The following is a 17,904-nucleotide window of genomic DNA, read 5'->3' as shown; positions in this document are numbered from 1 at the left end:
CAACATAATCGTGTTTTATTTTATTTGGAAAGTGAGGAACATTAAACAAAACAAAGGAGTGGAAAATGAATAAGGCACTAATCGTAGGGCAATTTGTTGTTGCATACTTCACCATTTAATTAACTTGTTCATCATCATCAAGAAGATCAAGGCTACAAGTAGGTGGTCTATTTTTCTCCACGACTTTTGTATATGCAACTTCTTTCTCATTCTGTTGTTGTTGAAGTTTGGCTGATGGTGGTCCTACATTCAAGCTTGTCTGTAACACCCCATAAATTTAAGGAACTTATTATGGGTGTTACATTAAGTGGAATTAGAAGTTAAGGAATGTATTTGGTGTTTTGTGTTAGATTAATTAAATATATATACATGGGTGTGTATATTTAATTAAAGATTTTGGAATTTGGTAGAATTTGTTATTAATTAAGACGTGAGAGCCAAGTATCCCAAGCTGTTCAAAGATTAGAACTTTCGAGGACGAAAGTTGTTAAAGGAGGGAAGATTGTAACGCCCCAAAAATTAAGATAATTTATTGGGCGTTATTTTGAATCCATTTAATGAGAATTATTTGTTTTAGGTGGGAATTGAAATTAATTAAATATTTCTGTAACGACCCAACTCTTTATACTAAGCTGAGGTCGTTACTAAAAAAGGGAACAATGACAAGAGACACCTTTTTGAAACGAGGGAAGACTAAATTTTCATTAAAAATGGAATATTAAAACACTGAAACATAAACGCGGAAGCAAAACTGAGTCCCCATATGGCATGTCACGGATCCTTCTCTGTCGCTCGCCAGCTTTCCTCTACCTTTACCTTCGCCTGAAATGTTAAACATAGAAAGAGTGAGTATAAACATATACTCAGTAAGGGACCTACTACTAGTCCCGCTAGGTGTCTGTTAACTTCCCATTAGAGTCCTGAAAATGGTACCCAATCTCTGGCACGTTCCCGAACACGTGCAACATGCGCTCCCGTAGGAACGAAAATCTGGTCTTCGGTGTCCCGAGGGAGCACCTAGGACATGCTGGTCTGTAGTGAACCCGGGGGTAACACTAAGACAATCGGGATGCGAGGACCCCGTCGAATCACTCGAATCATATCTATATCCATGCTAGACTGGCGTCCCGTCGGACCACACAGTCCTAAATAGGTGGTGATCCCGAAGGACACCCATGCAGGTACGACTCTAATAGACAAAGTTAACAGAACACCCTATCCATAGCATGTAGCATAACATAACATCATAACATGGCATGAGTATTAATCTTAACGTCCTTAATCATGTGATTAATATATCATGCATTAACAATCATCAACAGTCATCAACAACATACTACCGGTCATTAACATAACATCAGCCATCATCAATCATCAACATAATAATCTCAGTCATCATCATCAACATCAACTATCATCATAATCTCGGTATAATCATTATCATCAAATTATGCATTTTAGCTACCATCAATGCATAATCATAATTACATGCGGTCTCTTGAATTCAGTTCGAAGGTCTAGTAGGAGAATCTCTTACCTGGAGATTTTAGCCAAACAAAGGTACTCCTTAGTTGACAGTAAAATTCTCCAATTAACTTGATCCTAATCATAAAAGGAAAACTTAGTATCTTAATTAATGAAATTGGCAAATGGCTAACACCCAAAAATCCTCCCAAATTAATTAACTTTCTAAAAATTGGGTTGAAACCAATTCAACCTTGATTGGGAAAAATCCAAGATTTAGATCTTAAAAAGTTTAGCCAATTGAACCTTTAAAGAAACCTCAAATAGATCCAAAATTAAATTAATAAAATATTAATTTAATTTCATTAGCTTACCAAGGTTACTCAGATGGAGGTTGGAAAATCCTCTTATCCTTGATGAAAAATTCATCACTTTAAATCCTCAAGCTTCCAAAGAGACCAATCTTAACTTTAACTGAGGCGGCGACAGCAGAGGGTTATCTTAGAGAAGAAGATAAAGAACCTTTTTCTTTTTCCTTTATTTCCATCTTAAGCATTCTAATGCTATTTATAGACTCACATAATAACAATAATAATAATTATTATTATTATTTCCTTTTCCTTTTCCTTTTAGGATATATATATATATATATATATATATATATGTATAATACCAAAAAAATATACATATATCTTTATTCCCATTATCTTTCCTAAATCAATGCCTTAATCTTAGGCATTTATAACTATTAGTAATAATAATAATACTTCTTTATTATTATTATTTTTCTCTCACCAAAATCTACAATAAATATATATATTTATTTAAACCATTATTCTCTCTTATAAATAAATATATATCTTTTTCGTCCAATCAAATCAACCATCTCTCTCCTTATGGATTATCTTCTTTTCCAAACAAATATAATTATATTCCATCATATAATTAACTTCACTTTTCCATATTATTAATTAAATATATATATCCATATATATATACTCAATTAATTACAATTCCACCAAAACTAACTTTTCCCTCCAAAATCTCAAATTAACTTAAATCCTCAATTCTTTTAATCAATCAAATCTTTTCTAATAAATCACTTATAACTTCCAACATGAATTATCTTAACCCAACCATAACAACTTCACTCCATAAACAATATTTATCTTTCTGCAGAATAATTAATTATTTCTCAAAATAATTAATTATTATTTATCTTTCTCCAAAATAATTAATTATCTTCTACAATAATTAATTATTATTTATCTTTCTCCAAAATAATTAATTATCTTCCACAATAATTAATTATTATTTATCTTTCTCCAAAATAATTAATTATCTTCCACAATAATTAATTATTGTTTATCTTTCTCCAAAGTAATTATCCTTTTACAAATAATTATATTTTCCCAAAATATAATTATTTTACTTTTTCTCCTTTAATAAATATCCTTTCCCCAAAATACAACTATCTTTTCCTTAAATAATTATATTTCAACAAATATAATTATCTTTTCCTTTAACATAATAATTATATATATATTTCCACATATACATATAATTATTCAATCTCCAACAAACTTTCCACCCCACAATTTAATTAAATAACATCCATAATTATTTAATTAAATTCAACTTCAACAACACTAAAAATCCACAACTTTACTTAATTCTCTTAACCTACCATTTAAACAAAAACTTAACAAACACCACGTGCCAAAACCTCTAATTAATTAAATATTCATCCAAGAAATATTTAATTAATTTCAATTCCCACCTAAAACAAATAATTCTCATTAAATGGATTCAAAATAACGCCCAATAAATTATCTTAATTTTTGGGGCGTTACATTGTCATAACCATTGTCAACATGCATTTTATTTCTTTTATTCCTTGTCTTAATAATATTTGTTCTATTTATATTTTTTTCTTAATTTTTTCTGATTTCACTTATTTCATTTAAGATTTTATTTGTTTCATTGTTTTTTTCCCATTTGTTTCTCTTCTTTTTTGTTCTTGCTCTAATTTTTCTTTTCTTTCCTGCTTCTCAATATTTTTGAAATATCTCAAAATTGTTTGAGAATCTTCTTGTGATGAGTCTAGAGGTGTCTTGGAGAACTACAAATAAAATGATATTACATTATTAGTGAAAAAGTAGTAGCATTGGTAAACAGTGATACATTTATATCATCATCTATTCTAGATATAGATGGATAGAAAATCTTTTATTGTCTATCTAGATAGACGTATATATAAGCATGCTCTAAGTTTACTTACATTTTCAGATTAAAAAATGTCAATGTTTAGAGTCCTCCAGTCACTTGTTTCCAAACATTTCCATGTTACAATTGGTGGCTCTTCCTTTGCAAGCTTTCTTCCAAACCCAACATCTAAATAGGAAAATCTTGGTATTTTCTCAAAAGCCCAATAGACTAAAGCTAGGGGAAATCCTTGAAGGTATACAACATCCTTGTCACTGTAGGATGGTTTTTTCAAGAACTGATATGTTAGGATGTATGATAACCTTCCCCATGGATAGCCTTTGAAGATTTCTTTATTATCCTATATGTCTAGATGTAGGAGATTTATGTAGTTGTGTTGCTGTTTGGGAATTAAAAATGCTTCTAAGATATAGAGGTTAACTAGCTTTTCTTTCGATGAGTCTTTCTCATTGCACAATGCTTTGAAAGTACTTTCTATATCTCTTCTTGTTATAAAGTCATCATGACGGAAAAGCGCATTCTTCAGACCATTTTCTTTTCTTTCTCCTAGATTTAACTTAGGGAATTTGTGACCTTTTAGTGCAGTCACAAAACAAAAGTATTTCAGCCCAAATTCTGCTATATGTCAATTGAAGTTAAAAGCAAGGACATTAATTTTTTTGTATGGCATTATTTTCTTAATAGAAAATTCAGGAATTGTGTTGGTATTTTGACCATTTTAATGTTAAGGAACTGGCTAAAAAGGCTGTTCGTAAAAACTCGAGAGAGAATCCTTTTGTCTATTTCTGACTTGATCTATTCAATGTTTCTAAGCTGTAGTATACAGTAATTCAAAGGCTTTTTTGTTCAACTTCCATAATAATGTCATTTGGATAGTGTTTCACCTGTTGAATGATATAATAAATCGTATGTTTCAAACAAGGACAAGTTTAAAAAAATTACCAATGCAGAACGCTATAAAGAAAAAGATACAGAAATATACAACGCTATACATACAGATATTCACATTATAATTTGTTACATTTTTTCCTTTTTCTTTCTTTACTTTACTTTCTTTTGTCTTTGCTTTACACCTTATTGATTTGCTACACAATGCTTGTTGATTCTTGCTCACCGTCTATTTGTAAAAAAAAAGACTAATATAAATTATACAAACAGTATAGAAATAGATATGTTTGTATGTGGTATAGATCGCGATAGATATAGATTGAACGAAATGATATAGATTAAGGCCTGTTTGTATGCGTTATAAATCGTGGTACGTATATGTGGATGGTCGAGATAGATCGAGATGATTATAGACTCAATAAATCAAAATGAATATAGACTCAAACCTTTTTGTATGTGATATAGATGGTGCTAGATATATGTGGATGATGGAGATAGATCGAAATGAATATAGATTAAAATCTTTTTGTATGGAAGGCAGATCGTCGATCGGGACAGTTATGTTGAAGTAGTTACCATGATGTAAATGATTGACGACGAAGACGATGAAAGAAAAAGTTTGAGCAAGTTCCTTCACCTTTTTATAGCCTCTTTATTTGGATGACATTTTTGTAATTACGGTTTATTGAAGTTTCTGTAAATTTTCGTTTATAAACGATCGTTGAAATTTCTCTACACGATCGTCTATACTTAAACTTTTTCGTCATCTTTTACTGTTTATTACCTTATTATTTATATATATGATTATCGTTTATATAATGTACAGAATCGTGTATGCTTATCGTTTATATTTACAAACATGATCGAATGTACAATCGTTAAAGTATATTGTTATCGTTTAGCGTTTATTGTTGATCGTTTATGTATTTTGTACTTTACGAGATCATGTATCAATTGCATATTATTCTACACGATGGCGTCTAATAATCGTTTATTAACATTAGTCGCACGCGCGCGTGGGGACGATTAATCGCGCGTTTGTTGGCATATTTTTGGTATTTCGCATTGTGGGCCTATGGGCTTTTTCCATTTCTGAAATTGTTCTATAGAGTGTAAATAACTTGCCGCTTTGTTATATTATTAAAAAAACCCCTTTATCTATCTCCAAAATAATTATCTTTTTACAAATAATTATATTTTCCCAAAATATAAATATTTTATTTTTTCTCCTTTAATAATTATCCTTTCTCCAAAATACATATTATCTTTTTCCTTAAATAATTATATTTCAACAAATATAATTATCTTTTTTTTCCCATAATAATTATATATACATACATACATATATATATATATATTTCCACATATACATATAATGATCAAATTAGGGGTGTAAGAATAACCCGATCAACCCGAGAACCCGAACAACCCAACCCATATTATATGGGTTGGGTTGGGTTAGTTTAAAATGTGGGTTGGGTTGGGTTAAAAAAATTTAAAATTTTCGGGTTGGGTTGGGTCTCGGGTTGGGGGTTGAAAAATTCGGGTCAACCCAACCCAACCCGAATTAATATAATATATATATTTATATTTATATTTATACTTTATATTATATTTTTTTTAAATAAAAGAGTCATTTTTAGGTTTTCATTTGTTGAAATTGAAAATCTTCAAAGTAAAGCAGTAGCCTCACGTCTCCCTCCTCAGTCCTCAGCCGTCGGCCCGTCATTCACATCTCCCCGTCGTTCACGTCTCCCCAGCCCCAGCTCCAGTCGCCGACTCCCCCGACTCCCCAGCTCCGTTCTTTTATGAGTAATTTGTTTGGATTTATGTATCTTTCAAAACTTTGAATTTATCTATGTTTGTAACTCTTGAAACCTTCGATTTATGTATGTTTAAGAACTTTAAATTTATCTATGTTTGTAAGTGTAACACTTGAAACTTCGAATTTATGTATGTATGCATTTTAAATTTATCTATGTTTGAAATTTGAATGTCCAGTTTAAAATTCTTTTTAAAAGAACAAGTTTGAGCTTTATAAACTTTGGTATTTAAAAATTTAAAAAGAAAAAAACAACCCGACAACCCAACCCAACCCAACCCATATTTTATGGGTTGGGTTGGGTTGGGTTGGATACTTAATTCGGGTTATTCGGGTTGGTAACCCACCCAACCCGAAAATATGGGTTGGGTTGAGAATATCTCCCAACCCAACCCAACCCAACCCATTTACACCCCTAGATCAAATCTCCAACAAAATTTTCCCTCTACAATTTAATTAAATAACATCCATAATTATTTAATTTAATTCAATTTCAATAATACAAAAAATTCTCCAACTTTACTCAAACCTCATAACATACAATTTAATCAAAATCTCAACAAACACCACAAGCCAAAATCTCTAGGTAATTAAATATTCTTCCAACAAATATTTAATTAATTTCGATTTCCACAAAATTGAATAGTTCTCATTAAATGAATTGAAAATAACGCCTAATAAATTAAATATAATTAAAAAAAACTAAGATAATTAACTTCAAAATTATCTTAGCTTTGGGAGCATTACAATTTAGATTTAAGTAGCCAAATCTAAACGATTTTTTTCAGGATAATTATTTTGGAAAAATAATAAAGATAAATTATTATGGAAAATAATTAATTATTTAGGGATAATAAATTATTATGGAAAATAATTAATTATTTAGGGATAATTATTGATTGGGAAATTGATATGGTTGGGTAAATAAGGAAAGAGAAGGAGTTAGATTTATTTAAAAGGAAAATTGATAATTATATATTGGAATATAATTATTAGGAAAAGGAACGTAAAATCTCAGACCTTTAAGGAGTTTTTATTAATTATGTTAAATTATTTGTGTGTTATATCAAGGATTTGAGCTAAAATTTAATTGTTGGGTTAAGATAATTTATGTTAGAATTTAGGGAAACTTACATAAATGCAACAAAACTGTAAACTATTTATGGCCCGTATAACAAGCCCATTAAGGCAAATTATTTTTTCAGAATTCCTTATTTGCCCTTATTCTTTTATAACGATCTTTCTGATGTTCTTCTTCTTCCCGATTTTTTCACGATCATCGTTTTCGAGTTATTCATCTCGTCTTTTATATATCTTTCCTCTTGATCATTCTTTGCCTTTTTCGTAATTTTCGACAACATTCGCTCTCATATCCATCATCTTCGATAATATCGTTTCTTTTCTTGTCATCTTGGATAATCAAGATCGTTTATATTGCTCTGTTAATATCGTCTCGGTGATTTTGGTTTCGATTAGTATTCTAAATATTGTTTTTTCTTTAAACTACTTAGTTGATTATAAAATTTCGTTCAAAATTATATATTTCGATTTGAAGATAGAATATTTAGAATATGTAGGTATTATTGTAAGACATCCTGTATTTGGTTATGAATATCGTTGAAAATTTTGATTACTGTTTACGTTGATTTAAAAATTTATATTTCAGTATGAATGTCGTTTTTGTTTTTTGTTGTTTGTAAGAATATAAATTTTTTTTTTTTAGTTTTGAACTTTTAAGAATCACTGTAAGAATTGTGTATTTCATTATGAAGATCGATTGTTCGAAGTTTTTCACAATAATTTTCATTGAATTACTTGATCGTTTACCTTTATCAACATCAACGTTAGCAATATACAGACGATCGTTTCGCTATATGAACACGATCGTTCATCTTTATGAACACAAAATTTTTTAATATTTTGTATGATCAGCGTTTTTAAACGATTATGTATCAAAATCAATACGATGGTTTAAACGATCAAAATTTTTAAACGATTGTGTATCAAATTCAATACGATGGTTTAAACGATTAGCATCTTTAAACGATCGTGTATCAAATTTATTACCATGGTTTAAACGATCAGCATCTTTAAACCATCATTTATCAAATTCAATACAATGGTTTAAACAATTGTCTATAGCTTATTCTATACGATGATTTATTTTATTATATACGATCGGCTATTGGTGTTAAACGATCGTTTAGTATTTATTAACTTCTTACCACAATTGTTTAATATTCGGTTATTACATCTAGATACTTATATATATATATATATATATGTATGTATGTATGTATGTATATTTGCAGATTAGAAAGTCTATTTCTATTGTTGTTTTTTATGGAGGTCAATGGAATGGTTGCAATGTTTATGAGAATTACTCAGTGTCCGGAATTTTGGTAGATATGCGAGTCAACTTTAATACTTTGGTTGCTTTGACATGTGAACAACTTGAATTGGATGAATCAATAGAATTATCTATTTTACTTGATTTTGGTAAAAATAATGTTCAAACTATGGTACCAATAAAGGACAATGATGTTGCTTGGTAGTTAGCTTTTGCTAAAGATGCAACTAAAAGACATCCATTAGTTGCTCATGTAAGTGTTAATTGTTTGGAAATGTCTTCTTCATCTAGTAGTGTACGGGAGAATGTTGATATGTCACTGAATATAGGTTTTTCTTCTTCTGTTTCAAATGATGAAGTTATAAGAGACATCTCTTATTATTTGAAAGTAAATAAGTGTTTTCAAAGTGTTTTTGCATCATAGCAGTGAAGAACAACTTTCAATTTTGGACTACAGTATCAAATTTAAGGTCTCTTGAATTTAGATGTCTGTAAAAAGGCTGCAAATGGTATGTAAGGGCATCTCGTTATAAGAAGAATGATTTGTGGATGCTACAAAAATACACTTCCGACCATGATTGTTCATTGAGTACTGCCCAAAGTTCTCACATGCAAGCTTCTTCAACAGGAATTTGCAATTGTTTGAAAGATGATTTTAGATTCATGTCTACTGATCATTCCATTCCTAAAGAGATTGTGCATAAAACTCATACAAATCTTGGAGTTAATATAAGTTACCAAAAAGCTTGGAGGGCGAAAGAACGTATGGAAAAGATATTACATGGTGACACAGTTGAATCGTATGCATTGATTCCAAGATTCTTTCATAAATTGATTGAATTTAACCCAGGTATGATTAGTTTTGTATATCAAATTTAAATTCATTTGCAGATAAATGTGGATAGACTAATATCATAGTCTATCTAGATAGACCAATATTAGCATCTTTCATATTCTTTCTGTTCTTTTTTGTTTGTGCTTATAGAAATGTGTTTTTTAATTATTATAGGTACATGCACTACTTTAGAAATGGATGAGAGTGGTCATTTCAAGTTTTGCTTTATGGTTTTGGTGCATCAATTGTGGGGTGGAAATATTGTAGACCTATTATTTCTGTTGATAGGACATTTATGAAGTGTAAGTTTGGTGGCATCCTATTAACAGCCTCATCACAAGATGGTAACAATCAAATCTTCCTTCTTGCTTTTACCATTGTAGATTTTGAAAATGATGTATCATGGACATGGTTTTTTGAGAAGATACGAGGTAGTTTTTTAGAGCTGGCTAATTTAGTCATTGTTTCTGATAGGCATCTTAGCATCCCTAAAGGATTTTTAAGATTGTTTCCTGATGCTGAGTATTTTGTGTGCACAAAACATCTTTTAAGTAACTTGAAACTTTATTTTAAGGATCCACTACTTAATAAGTATGCCTTTAGCTGTGCTTATGCCTACACGGTTGAAGAATTTGAGTACCATATGAGATGCATAGGATCTGTTTGTTCAAATGTCAAAGATTATCTTAGTATTGTTGGTTTTGAGAAGTGGTCTCGGACATATTCACGTAGACGAAGGTATAGAATGATGACATAAAATTGTGCAGAAAGTGTAAATACAGTGTTTAAAGATCTTAGAGAACTACCTATGGCTATGATGCTTTGTTCAATTAGGGATGTACTGTTAAAGTGGTTTTATCAACGAAGTAAAGCTACTTCTACAATGAAGAGTCATTTGACTTCTTGGGCTGAGAACGTTATGTGTTTAGAACATGAAAAGTTGATAAGGTTATTGGTAAGAGTTTTTTTTTTTAATCTCGGACAGTTAGAGATAGATTGCTATCTTTGTTTAGTGAATGGACATTCATTCCAATTGCAATTGCCAGTGAGGGGATGCATCATGCAGGCATTTCAAGAGCTTCATCAACAAGTTTTTGTTCAACATATTTTGACATTGAGTCGAACACGTAGATCTTGCATTTCCTCATATCAGCTGCAACAACCAACCAGTGTTCTTTTATGTTGACGCAACTAATCACGTAGTTGACATCTTTCCACCCTTCTTTATCTTGGAAACCACCAAAAGTTGAATTAAAACAGTAATCTAAATGTGGTTCTGTCGATAGTGCTAAGTGTGTTGTTGTGTCTATCCATTCAGCTTCCTTATTATTTATTGTCAGCACATGATTATCAAAAAGTCATTGCCAAACTATGTAGTGTTCTTTATTGATTCCAGTCTTGAAGAACAAGTAAAAAAGTTTAGTCAAAATATAATTATGCAGTTTAACTTCTATAGAAAAAAAATAAAGAATAACAACTTACCATAAACACCGAATCTAGTACTCTAAAAGTATACTTGCAAAATTGCTTGATATGCAACATTTTTTTTCTGCAAGTGGCACAATAGCAAATCCATGGTCTACAAAAAAAAAAAAAAATCAAACGATAGTTTAGAGAATTGAAGCGATAGTTTAAACCATCGTTTAGCAAATACAAGTAATCGTTTACAACATTCTTTTCCTTACTAAGAGATAGTGTGTTATATATAAACGATCATTTGGCTAGATAAAGTATATTGTACTCGATCATATAGTTTTATATATAAAATGAAATTTGGAAAGAGTACTTACATCTCCTAGTATCCATGTGTTTTCTTCAAGCTTTTTGAAAAATTCTTTCTTTCTAGTTGTGGACATTACCGTCCTCTTTTCATGAGTTGTTTCTTTTTTTTTTTTTTTATTTCTTCCAAGATAAGTATGCCTTCCATAATTTTGGATCCACTTGCCTCATGGGATCATATCTATCTACATCGCTGAATTTGACATCTGAGACATGTATCTCAAATGGCCTTACAAAACGTGGACATTACCGTCCTCTTTTCATGAGTTGTTTTTTTTTTTATTTCTTCCAAGATAAGTATGCCTTATGTTTTTTTTTATTTCTTCCAAGATAAGTATGCCTTCCATAATTTTGGATCCACTTGCCTCATGGGATCATATCTATCTACATCGCTGAATTTGACATCTGAGACATGTATCTTAAATGGCCTTACAAAATGTGGACTTAGCTTCCCCTTCTTTTCAAACCTCAGAACACCCTTCATAGGTGCTACCTTCAGAAACACCATGTCTCCCACATCAAACTCGAGATCCTTTAGCTGTTTATGAACATAACTCTTCTATCTGCTCTGTGCTGTCAACATATGAGCTCTAGTCTTCTGTATGGCTGCATTTGTAGTCTGAACTAACTAAGGGCCTAACATTTTCTACTCACCAACCTCATCCCAACATATAGGAGACCTACAACACCTACCATACAGAACTTCAAATGGTGCCATGTCAATGGTAGCCTGGTAACTATAATTATAGGCGAACTCCAATAAATGCAAATAAGAGTCCCAACTCCCTGAAAACTCCAAAACACAAGCTCGCAGCATATCCCCCAAAATCTAATTCAGCCTCTCTGTTTGACCATCAGTTTGAGGATGAAAGGCCGTGCTGAAATCTAACCTCGTGCCCGATGAAAGCTGAAGTTCTTTCCAGAACTTTGAAGTGAAACGAGCATCTCTGTCAGAAACAATAGATACAGGCACTCCATGCAGTTCACTATCTTAGTCATATATAACTATCCCCACTTACTAGCAGTGTAAATAGATTTCCCTGGAATAAAGTGAGCCGACTTTGTGAGCCTATCCACAACAGCCCAAATCACCGTATAACCCTTCAGAGTCCTAGGCAGTCCTGTAATGAAGTCCATCGACAAACTCTCCAATTTCCACCCTCGCACACTCAAGGGTTGTAACAAACTTGCTGGCCTCTGCCTTGGTGCCTTCACCTGCTGGCATACCAAATATTTACTGACGAAGTTTGCCATCTCTCTTTTCATATTTCGCCACCAGTAAACTTGCTTCAAGTCCTGGTACATCTTCGTGCTACAAGGATGCATGAAAAACGAAGAACTATGGGCCTCAGTCAAAAGCTCAGTCTTAACTGCACTATCTGCTGGGATGCACAAACGCTTCTCAAACATAATTCCACCATCAGAGGATATAGAGAATTCCTCATCTTGCCCTACTTCTGCCGGGCGGCGCTTCTCAACCAGATAAGGATCATTTAACTGAGAAGCAATAATCCTCTATCTCAAGGTCTGCTGCACTGACAACTGAGCCAACTATGAGGTAACTTCCCCTACCGAAACTACAATCTCAGCTCTCTCAAGGTCTCTAAGGAAAGGGGCCTACTTAGTAATAAGGGCTGCTGAATGTGACACCTTCCTACTAAGCATCGACTACCACATTCGCCTTACCTAGGTGATACAGAATCTCGCAGTTATAGTCCTTTACTAACTTAAGTCATCTTCTCTGTCTCATGTTCAACTCTTTCTGGGTGAAGAAGTATTTCAAGTTCTTATGGTCAGTAAAAATCTGTATCTTCTCATCATACAAGTAGTGTCTCCATATCTTTTGTGCAAAAACCACTACTGCCAACTCTAAATCATGGGTAGGGTAGTTCTGCTCATGGCTCTTCAATTGATGAAAGGCATACGCAACTACCTTACCTTGCTACATCAAAACACAACCCAGTCCCTTCTTAGAGGCATCACTGTAGATAACAAAACTTCCAAACCCATCTGGTACTGTAAGGACTGGTGCAGTCACAAGTTTCTGCTTAAGATCCTGGAAACTCCTCTCACATGTTGGGCTCCAAACAAAAGGAGTCCCCTTCATAGTCAACCGAGTCAACGAACTGGCTATACGAGAGAAACCTTCCACGAACCTCCTATAATAACCTGCTAGATTGAGGAAACTACGAACTTCGTTAACTGTAGATGGTCGAGGCCAACTAGTAACAACTTCAATCTTCGCTGGATCTACTGAAACTCCCTCACTGGATACCACATGACCAAGAAAAGACACCTTCTTCAGCCAGAACTCGCACTTAGAAAAATTAGCGTATAGCTTATCGACTCGAAGAGTTTCCAAAATCTGATGTAAGTGCTCCTCATGCTCAGCCTCTGTCTTGGAGTAAACCAAGATATCATCGATAAAAACTATAACAAAAATGTCTAAGAAATCCTTAAACACCATGTTCATCAAATCCATAAATACCGCAGGAGCATTGGTTAAGCCAAAGGACATTACAATAAACTCGTAATGTCCATATCTGAAACGGCAAGCTATAAGCCTTCGTTCCATTTTCTTTTATGTATATTAATATTCTCTAAGTTGTGAAAAACAAGTTGGAATACTTTTATGCCCTTAAGGTTGATTCGGGTGGTAAGAAAATTTTAGAACTATTTTTAATTGGGTTTTTAAAACTTAAATTGTTTAGTTTAAGTGTTGAAAAGAATGAAGAAGGGTGAGAAGTGAATTCAATTGAAATTGAAGGGAATTTTGGTCATTTTATTATTATTATTAAGCTTATAAAAAAAGAGAGAGAAAAGAAAATAAGATATTTTGTTGTTGTTGTTCTTCTTCTTCATCCTTCTAGAGAGAGAGACCAACGACTTCCCCCTCCTTTCATTAAAAAAAAAAAATTTCTTCTCCGCCACATCTCCCTCTTTCTCTCCTAAAGCCGACGCCATCACTTGCCGATGACCTGCACGCCACCGTTCTAGCTTGGACGACGATCAGCGTCGTTCGACCCTCTTTCTCCTTGCGCGGTGCTTAAGAGTTCAACTTGCACACCACCATTTGCTGCGGTCACACCAAACTCACGAATATGGTAGTAACTTAGTTGTCGTTTGAATTGCTGAACTTCAAGGCAGGTTACTGCAAAGTTATAGTCTCGTATTTGTCTTGTATCGTAGCTATAAATACCATGGCTCTGCCGTTCTCGCTAAATTTTTGCTTCGAGGTAAGATCTATTATATTTTAGTTGGGTTTCTTGTACACTTTCAAGTACCCACTAAGTCTTGACTTGAATTAAACATTACCCACAACATTTTGATGCTAGATTGGAATATTTGAGGAGGTTGACCACTGTCTAGTCTTTGAAAGCTCGAATTTGGCGTTTATGCACAACGTTGGTAAGATTCTAAGCTTTATGGAGTCGATCTTGAGTACCCATCTAAATTTAGTAATAATATTTAATAGCCCATGATGGTGAATGCTTGTTTTCGAATTAGGAAGTTGTTAGGGTGCTGTCCATTAAGATTAAGGCTACTTTGATAAGTGTTTCGTAAGATTTTGGGTAATTTCGGTAAATTTTGTGAATACCCATTTAGTTTTAACATGAACTTGATATTACCCATAAGGTTATGTATAAAATATGGAAGATTTTGTGAATTTGAGGGTGAAGAGAAAGAAGAGAATTAAGTGACAGTTATAACAGAAGTGTGGTAAACACAGATCACCTCTGATGTTTTGATCGGTTTGAGCTACACAAAAAGAATTAAGAGGTGAGGTTTAAATTTTCTGAAATATAATTCATTTTTGAACAAATTTTATGAAGGAAGCTTGACCAAATTCTGAGGTTTATTGGGTGAATTCTCACACAAAAGACAGAGCTTGTGTTTTCACGCGAAATCAGAAGATCTTTGTTATGTTTAGTATTTTAGAGTGTACCAGTGGAGTTAGGATCTCTATTTAGTATGGTTGGAAAGCTTATTCGATGTACTACAAATTTTATGAAGAATTTGTGAGCTAATACTGTAGAAATCTGTTGGGAATCGTATTGTTCTTCCTTCAAGTAAATTATAGAGGACATCAAAATGAAGATTTTGACATAAAGAACACTCATTTTGGTTAAGTATTGGAAGAGTTATGATCATTTGAAGTTCATGTTGCGAATCTGAAAAATTTTGAGAAATTTGTAGTTGAGCTGATTTTGATATGGTTTTAGATAAATTTTAGTGAGTTCTCTCATGTTTGGGTGCTTGTGGCGTTAAGAGATTGATGTGATGCTAAGGGTTCAAAGTTGGAATTTTTAGAATAGATTAAGCATGAAGGGATAATTCAATTTAAGTCTTGGAAGAGAGAAATTGGAGTCTTTGGAGCATAAAATAGTTTGAGTTGGCTTTATAAAGTATGTTGAAGATTGTTGTGTCGTCTTGCTTTGTAAAGTTAGTTGATAAACCTTAATCTTGTTTCAGGCTAGCTCGAAGTGGCGAAGGCGCAAAATCCAGGGGATCGAGTAATTGATTGTGAGTGGCTTAAATTCAAGTATTTTCTTTATAAATCTAGTATAATTGTTCTAGTATGAAAATTTAGAATATGATTGCTTTATGATTTATGTGTTATAAAGGTTTTCAAATGTGATTTTCGGTTTTCCATGAACTTTTGTATTTCGAAACTGTGGATGAACCCAAACTTATTAAGTAAGTTTAGATGACAACTTGTTTCTAAACATTCATTGATTTATAACTAGATTTGAAGGAGTTTTAAAAGTATGTATTGATGGATAAGGATCCAAATATGTGAAAACGTGTTTCTAACCATGTTTGATTTGTTTTCAAACTTGAACTGTGTGACATTATGGATGTTGGTGATTACCCTTAAGGCTACGAGAATGTGTTTCTATAGCGCCACCTACGGTTGTCAGGGGATTCCGTGGCTGAAAGAGGCCGTGACCGGAGATCCGAGAACCTTAGCCTAGTTGAGGACGTGGATGGAGGATTGTGATATGGCTTCGGGCCTAGCTTAACCCATGGTTGGGTGGCTCTATGTGCACATAGGAGTGGTATGTTGTTACCGTGGTAGGTGCTAAGTATGCGTGAGCTCCTTTTGGCTGCGTGTTTCCTTGTGGATTGGATCACGTGTGAGCTATCCTCGGGTCGTATGCTTAGTATGCTATCATGGATGGATTGGATTGGTTGGATCGGATTGGATCGAGGTTGTTGTCGTGGCGGGCACTAAATATGCGTGAGCTAGTTTTGCCCGCATGATTTTTAGTCATGTGCGAGCTATCTTTGACCGTATATTTAGATGCCTTGCCATGGTTGGTTTGGATACAGGTTTGTTGGCCTTACTTATGGTTTATGGTAATATATGATTCTAATGTTTTAAATTAATATTTCGGTGTTGCTTTTATAACTAAACCGTTAAATGTATGTTTTATAAGTTTTTAACAAAATTGCCACTCATTGAGTTTTAACTCACGTTTTCAATGTTTTCTCCCTTCCAGGTAATGGTCAAGGACCAAGCATTGGTTGTGCTTTCCTGTCAGTGATTGTAGTATCTCGTTTTGTAACATGTATATACTTTATGTATTCTATTCCATTATTGGGTGATTAGAAGAAGCAGTAGTCACGATGAAAATTTGAGTATGTAATGTCTCTTATTAGATTGTTTTTCCTTTGCAACTAATTTATAGTTGAATATAAACTTTGTTTGGGACTCTGGATTATGTTGGATGAGTGTGTGGTGAGACACACTCGGGGATATTTTGAATTTTTGAAAAGTATAGAAGTGTGTCTTTCTTTTATTTTCCAGGTATGGTTCGTTCATTTTTCAGGGGAGACTCTGCCGAAATTTTTATAGAATTTCTTGAAAAAGGTTTTACTAATCCTATTTATGAAAGGAATGAATTTAAGGAGTGGATTCACACAACGATCTAGGTTAGAGGGGAAAACTTAGATCGGGGTGTGACAAAAGCAGTCTTAGGAATGTCACTGTCTCTAATCCTCAACTGGTGATAGCTTGAATGTAAATCGATCTTAGAGAAAATAGTGGCTCCTTGCAACTGATCAAACAAGTCATCAATCCTGGGCAATGGATAGCGATTCTTGACTGTCACCTTATTCAACTCTCTGTAATCAATGCAAAGGCGCATCGATCTATCATTCTTCTTCATGAACAGTACTGGTGCTCCCCAAGGTGATACACTAGGTCGTATGAAACCCTTGTCCAGTAACTACTGCAACTGAACCTTCAGCTCTTTCAGCTCTGCTGGGGCTATTCTATAAGGAGTTCTAGATACTGGAGCAGTGCCTGACTCCAGCTCGATAGCAAAATCGATCTTCCTAGGAGGTGGAAGCCCTGGAAGCTCATTAGAAAAAACATCGGGGTATTCTCTCACCACTAGCTTAGATGACAAGGAAACTTCTGGCTCTCTAATGTCCACTGCGCTAGCCAAGATACTCCAAGCACCCTAGTTGAGTAGCTTACTGGCTTTCATGGCTGAGATGACTTTGGGTAGGACCACAGTCCCTGCCCCCTTA

The 17,904-nt window shown here is 33.3% G+C and overlaps 1 long non-coding RNA gene across 3 annotated transcripts in view; it reads right to left on the bottom strand.

Annotated features, from left to right (window-relative positions):
• Positions 1-700: 700 nt before the first annotated feature.
• The window catches only part of LOC127148828 (uncharacterized), a 31,936-nt gene continuing 14,732 nt past the window's right edge, over positions 701-17,904 (bottom strand). For 2 of the 3 annotated variants that reach the window (XR_007819960.1, XR_007819959.1), the window contains exons 2-3: positions 1,538-1,602; positions 701-822 (exon numbers count right to left, since the gene is read on the bottom strand). This is a non-coding gene — a long non-coding RNA (uncharacterized LOC127148828). Of the gene's footprint in view, positions 823-1,537; positions 1,603-1,838; positions 1,940-17,904 lie in introns of those variants that run through there. The other variant, XR_007819961.1, reaches the window with a different exon arrangement.

The sequence above is a fragment of the Cucumis melo genome, chromosome 4, assembly GCF_025177605.1.
Source record: "Cucumis melo cultivar AY chromosome 4, USDA_Cmelo_AY_1.0, whole genome shotgun sequence".
In the NCBI taxonomy this organism is placed as follows: Eukaryota; Viridiplantae; Streptophyta; class Magnoliopsida; order Cucurbitales; family Cucurbitaceae; genus Cucumis; species Cucumis melo.
The sequence above is the reverse complement of the archived record's forward strand: the minus strand, read 5'-3'. Positions and strand labels throughout refer to the sequence as shown.